Source organism: Halyomorpha halys, unplaced genomic scaffold (assembly GCF_000696795.3).
Source record: "Halyomorpha halys isolate HHAL.00 unplaced genomic scaffold, Hhal_1.1 Scaffold1007.1, whole genome shotgun sequence".
NCBI lineage: Eukaryota > Metazoa > Arthropoda > Insecta > Hemiptera > Pentatomidae > Halyomorpha > Halyomorpha halys.
The window spans coordinates 306,139-313,192 of NW_027104983.1; the positions used below are offsets into that span (position 1 = coordinate 306,139).

The following is a 7,054-nucleotide window of genomic DNA, read 5'->3' on the forward strand; positions in this document are numbered from 1 at the left end:
GGTTTTCTTAAAATATTTATTTAAGATTCGGTAGCTCATAAAAATAAGAGTGATAAGTTTCAAAATTGTTGTAGAAACCGGATTTGTACTGCTTTGTGTGACATCCGACTGCACTACATACTTTCCATTCAAGTTAAAAAAGGCCGCTTCTATGCTTTGACATCTCCAGTCAATTTCGTCAGTCTCTTTTCCAACTCTTTCTCTGGTCGGTCTTTTCTACCTCACCAGAATGAGGAATGGAAGTGGAAGGGTTGTGGATTGGTTGAGTTGATACAAAATTTACAATACACACATCAATTTTGTATCCATTAAAGATTAACACAAACATACACGGGTCCGTTTTATTCATGTGAGGAGTTTTCTATCAAAAATTATTTAATATGCTTTTGAAAAATAAAGTGATTTGACAAGTTAAAATTATACACCCAAAAACATATTCAGTTTAATTAAAATTCAAATTTTCCTCAGTCCCATAGGTGTTGAAATTCAAAATTTTCTATAAAAATTTAATTAATCTACACAATATGTTCTCGAAATAATTTCTAAATAATAAATTTTCAAAAGTGGATATATCAACTTTGATTTAAAACTCCTAATATATCAATTAAATACGTTCGTTGCTACGTCACCGAACACTTCATCTTTCTGTTCTGTGAGATCCCCATCATTCAGATATGATGACAAGCGTGTTCAAGTTGATGAATCGCTTCGTTCCAAAAAGTGCGTTATCATATTTTAGGCAGAGTTTCCTTTTTCAGAAGCTGTATGAATTGTGTTTAAGCTGTATGTAAAACTCTTATCTTTGAGTGCACCCTTCGTCATTATACTGAGAATAATTGTAGGAAAGAGCACGTTTAATGGATATATATATATATATATATATATATACACATACATATTTGTTTACTCATTTACCATAAAACTTTAGCAAATATTTATATAATTTTTTCACTCATTGTTCATCATATATACCATTTTATATTTACAACTAATTTTAAATAATGATTGGTGAGAAAAATATTCTTAATCGTTACCACATTCTGAGAAATTAATTTCATTTATGAGTTTAAAATCTTTTATATTCTTTTAAATATAGTTGGATTATATTTCACACATTTATAATAACGATTTTTTCGTTATAAAGATTAAAGCGAAAATATTTCATTATTAAATGAAAACAGAAATGCATTTTTCCCCTTTTGAACTAGCTTTTCTTGTAGGTCGGTATTGAAATATTTTTCTCCCAAGCATAATCCTAAGATCCCTAATTAGTGGAGTAAGTCATTTACCTTTGCAATCCCCTCGTTCTTTTCAGGATTTAAGGGCTGTTTCCTAATGTTCATTATGCTCTTTAGCCCGTCTCTAAAGAGTGGTTGTTTTTTAATTCCTTTTTTTTTTTTGGATTTATTAATATTTTTAATAGAATATTAGTTCCTGCTAAGATGAAAAATAAAATTTATTGAAAACAAAAATTGTTAAATTACGCAAATTATAATCAAATATGACAAATTTTAATTTGGGAATGGATTAAGTTAATTATAAAATAGTATTGTCTAAATATTTTAATTTTAAAGGTTCTTAATCTTTTTAAAAAGCTATCTCGAGAACTATTGAACGTAGCTCTATTAGGGCTCCAATTTTAGAAAATTTACTATACTTTAAATGATGTTCTCTTAGATTTTCTATTGTTGGTAGTTTTAATGATTTATAGGTCCGAATGAAAAATTAATTATTTTTAACATTTTGAAACAGCCGCCATTTTTTATTCCCCCTACGTATACTTGGCAAACTCATCAATTTTGACTAGTAATTATACATAGTTTTCATAAAAGTAATCAAAAATTGGGGTGAAATAACCTTTTTCATCCTCTTGGGCTCTTATACTAGAACTATTAAAGATAGAAGTTTAGGCACAGGCTACACACTCCTTGTATTCCAAGGAAATCGATACTAGTCTCGTTCATTTCTTCCTTTGTTTTTCCAAAATACTCAGGACGTATAAATACTATAATTGAAAATTCTATAAAGGATCAATGATGTTTTTAGATGATATGAGGGATCATTTTTTATATACTAGGGATCATGGTAACCCCTGATAAGTTTATTTGTGATAGCTTGTTTACTGATATTATTTAGGTATAATAAATAAAATAAATATCGGCTTAGTTTTCAATCGTAAAAAGAATAAGAATACAATTAATTCCCGGTAAGGAGGAAATTATAGAATCAGCAATATTTAAAACTATTTAGGATGTGATTACTGTATATTTAATCTTAAAAACTAATGAAGATTGGATTATAGTACTAAAATTTCTTCTTGTTTTCGAACTATTATTGTCTCCATTTTTTCGTTTATGACATTTAATGTCAATTATAGGCTTATTTATGTTATGTATGATTCAAAATGGTACACTGTCCACAAAGATTCGAAACGCCGCTATGAAAATGATCATCCAGTCTCTTCTATATCATAATTAGCTATGAAATTTGAATGAAATAAAACAAACACCTTGAAAGAAATGTTCCTGCTGAATCAGAACAATTTTTTAATCCTTGTTAAGTTATGTTGACCTTGAGCGTGACGTTCAGTAACACCTTTCTGACATTGCAGAGAGAATATAAAACAATGTTAAAATACAACAAACTCAAAAAAGATTTCAAAATGTGTTAATACGTTACTCTATCTTTAGATCAATGACATGATTTATTCGAAAAGTTATTAAACGACCCAACTACTTTGTTATAGTGAAAGCTAACTGTAATTGAAATGATCATCTGAATTAAAAGGTTATTTTAATTAAAATTGTTGAGGAGGTAAATTCCAGAAACAGTCTGGGATTTTTAAATATTATTACAATAATTATTTTCTCTATTTTTTTTTTTTTTTTGTCTTTATTTTTCATGTTGAAATGTTGAAATGGAGAGAAATATTTGTTATTTCTAATATTGTTTTTCAATCTACCTACTGCTGTTATAACATTTGTTATAGGTTAACAGCTTAGAACTTTTCAATAAATATTAAAAAACAAGATAAATGTAATTTTTAAAAATAGATAGACAACAGAAATAGGTAAAAAATCAATAGCATGGTAGAGTAAAAGAGGATATATATAGTGTATAATATTCCTTTCTAATTCAAAACATGATAATTATAAATTATTAATAATTCAACTATATATTCGATATATAGTATATATACAACTATATACGTTTGAACTACGTAATTATTTTACAGTGAGTCCCAAATTTTTGGCAACAATAAACTACCACGCGCTTCATTAATATTAAAAATTTCTTTTTTTTCTCTTTCTCTTCTTCAAATAGAATCCATAATAATTCTATTCATACACTAAATAAATGAACAATAATCCTTGAGGTATATAGGATTCGCAACAAGTGGTTGGAAAATTAGTCACAATTTTCCTAGTGTTGGCTAAGCCAAAAAGGTATTTATATTAGAAACATGATCCTATTTCATTAAATGAATATAATATATATATTTTTTTTACGAGTATCCTATAGGAAATTTCCACTATGTCATGTGCGTGCTTAGTACCTTGCTTACTTTTTTATTTATATTAAAAAAAAATTAAACAAATCAGAGATTTTTTTAAAAAAATGTATCAGTAATATGATTTGTCATAACGATTAATAGTTAAATATTGTCTAACAACGGATAAGTATTTCCATTAGATCATAATATCATATAGATATTATTCATTAACTATCTGAAGTTATTATTACTATATATTTTTAATTATTTTTCGATTTATTTTATATTTATATCACTGTTATATCTTAGAGATCACTTGCATAAAAATTCAATGTAGTAATGGTCTATTGATTGATTTTTTTGTTTCATAACTAACTTAAACAATCAATTTAATAGACATCCTATCCTTTAACTATTAAAAAGTTTTTCTACTACTAAAATAAATGTTTTTTAATGATTCGAACAATAATAAGAGTGACTATTCATGTTATATAGGTGTAGAAATTTGAGTTTTATTTATAGAAGTAATGAGAAAACCTATTTTATGTTTGTTATTCTAACAAGACATAACTACAATATAGTTAATAATAATTTTAAAATTCCAAACATAATGTTTAACATAATTTTTTTCTCTAAACTGAAGGGGGAAAAAATCAAAAGCTTTGCTATAGTTTAAATCCATCTAAAACTTTCTAATCTAATCTACTACGGAATTCTCAACTAATACTGAAGTCCTAACTTACTTCCCAACTACACTACACTACAGCACAAGAGCTTTGGGAGCATAATTGCAACTACTTATTTTTTTTAAAACATTTTATTTTCTTCAAATCTAAAATACATGCATATTACAAAATAATTGTAGTAAAATATTTATAAATAAATGTAAAAAACGAAAAAAATAATATTCATGTTTCTTACAGATGATCAGTTTATACTGTTAATGTGTTAGTTGTGAGTGTTAGAAAAATATAAAATAAATAAAAGTGATATTTATAACCTATCTCCCAAGTTGTAACTTGAGAACTAAATAAAACATCTTATCTCCCGAAAATCCTTAGGAAAATACTATCTCAGCGAAACACTAACAACAAACTCATCGGTTTAGGTGTACGCCATTGTAAATATTTAATGTAGGATTCTATGGGCCAGTGAAGTGGGATGATTCTTTAAATAAACAATGGAACAGAGAAAGGTTTGAGAGAGCAGCGAAGCCACTGGGTTACGTGGCCTTACCTCAAAATAAATAGAAGATAGGAATGTCTATTTTTGGACCATTTTCTTGTGAAATCATTTTAATAGTAACTTCTTTTATATTACTATTCTGGGGAATTATTGGAAGTGTGTAATATTTGTGTCAATGGGGCAGCGATAGGCGCATGCCTCCCGCCCTGTCAACACAGATTTATTTTTCAAACCGCCTAACGTTTCCTTATCAGCTGATCTTTGCAAACAATCATTAATAAACACTACTATCGATGTTAATAATGATAATGATACCAGATATTGTTCCTTTCACCTATTGATAACGGAAATAATGCTTTATTTTTTAATATTGATCAATGCACGATAAGAAAAATCTTTTGTGGAATGAAATATTAAAATGGAATTCACTAGATCAAAATAAAAAAAAAGGAAAGGAAAGTAAGATAAGATTAAATATCTACATATATTGTTCAATGTTTAAGCCGTTTCTCTTTATCTATATTATAGCAATAAAAATGCTTACGCTGAAAATAAAACTTAGGTTGATCCAGGGATTTATTGTTATCTCAAAGACGTACCTATATTCGTTTTGTTTAATTAGTAGATGTTTTGATAAAATTTAGAGTTTTGTTCTGAATTAAGACAAAATAGAATTATGATTCGTTAACTGTGATTTAAATCTTTACTTCAGTTTCCGGTAAATGTCAAGAATACTTTATTATTTGTAGGTTTTTATTTAAATTCAATTCCTTTCTATTAAACATGGACATAGTTGAGCTAAATTTTATATATTCTCTTTTAATGACGTCAAAGCAGAGATGTATCGGGGCCTAGAACGTTTCCAAGAAATATTCCTTCATTTATTGTTATCATGAGTTAAATATAAAATCCATGCATTGAGAAGTGGTTTAGTATTACTTACAAAATTTTTATTTATCGGTTTTGTTTGTTGTAGGATGTTATGCAATTTATTTTCATCAGATAGGTAAAATTAAAAAAAATAATAAATAAATACAGTAGATATACAAATAGTAATAAACACAAAAACAATAACTAAAAAATAATTAAAAAAATTAATATAATTATAAAAATCTACTAGGAGTGATCTAAGAAGTGTGCGTGGAACCCTATACTACACGACATGCCTCTATATGAATTGCTCTATTGTGATGCAGGAGAGAGAGCACTACCTCATGTTTGCAATTGGACGGAGACACTGGCTGCCTGGGCCACTACTGGGGGCGGCGCAGGGCATATCGATCGCTCCGCAGCAACCGCCGCTCAGAGTCCAGCCTTCTTAGGCTAGCTTCAAGCTGAGCTTTAGGCTAGGTGCTGTGCTGGAGTGGATCTTTGGAAGGCTAGCTTGGGGCCAGGACTCTCCCGTAAAGCTATAACAGCTGCGAGTTTCGTTCACAAGAGCCTCTTATGGGGAATCAATGTTATGTTAAAATCTCTTTTAAAACTTGCAATCCTTTAATATATATATATATATTTCATAATAATGAAAATATATTTAATTAACCAAAAGAGATAAATAATTAGATAAATCCTCAAAGAAAGAAGCAAAGAAATTACTATTGGAAGCTAACAAATTAATCGCGTTGTAAAGAATTTACTCTACTTAAAGAGTGTAGAAACAGATTATTATTACGAACTCATATGTATAGACTTGTGTTCTCAAAACTCTTATTTTTTAATATAAATTCTCCATAACTTCCCATAACAAATCTTCCTAGAACATACCTTTATCCTTAATAATCCTTTGACGTTGATAATACTGTTCCCAACTACCAAAAAAAGATCATTTCGGAATCCATCCACGTACACCTAAAACCTCACCCTTTTAGCTATAAAACTCAATAAATATTTATTTATATAAATATTAAGACTTATTTATCCTCTGGAATAGATCTTCTACAATATCTATAGATCTTCTAAGCATTTGTTGGTCTCGCTTTTCTCATATCCCAAGACAATGTGCACTACTGGTTAGCAGAACTTGATTGTCTACGAAAGGAAGATTCTGTGTAAAATCTTTGGAGTTGTGAAAGTTTGTCAACTTTCGGATGTCTCTATCTGTAAAACCTGGATCTCGAAAATTTATTTAAGCAACCAGGCGAGCTTCAGTTAGGGATCAGTAGATTGAGATGATTCAATGAAGTTAGCCGAATGGCTGAGAATGATCTACCATAGAAAAGAATGGCCGGAGTTCTTCATGAATCGAGACGCAGAAAAAGATTAGGCTTCGAGTGTCGGTGAGGCTGGTCATGCTTGGTCCATGTTAGATGTGAGCATCTGGGTGGGATAAATAGATTTTTTTTTTTTTATTTAGTGAACGACTTTCATGATTTCATG

The 7,054-nt window shown here is 28.8% G+C and overlaps 1 long non-coding RNA gene across 1 annotated transcript in view; it reads right to left on the minus strand.

The window, feature by feature from the left end:
• The window catches only part of LOC136795663 (uncharacterized), an 88,454-nt gene extending 82,528 nt beyond the window's left edge, over positions 1–5,926 (minus strand). The window contains exon 1 of the long non-coding RNA XR_010843294.1: positions 5,890–5,926. This is a non-coding gene — a long non-coding RNA (uncharacterized lncRNA). The remainder of the gene's footprint in view (positions 1–5,889) is intronic.
• Between the last annotated feature and the right edge of the window lie 1,128 nt (positions 5,927–7,054).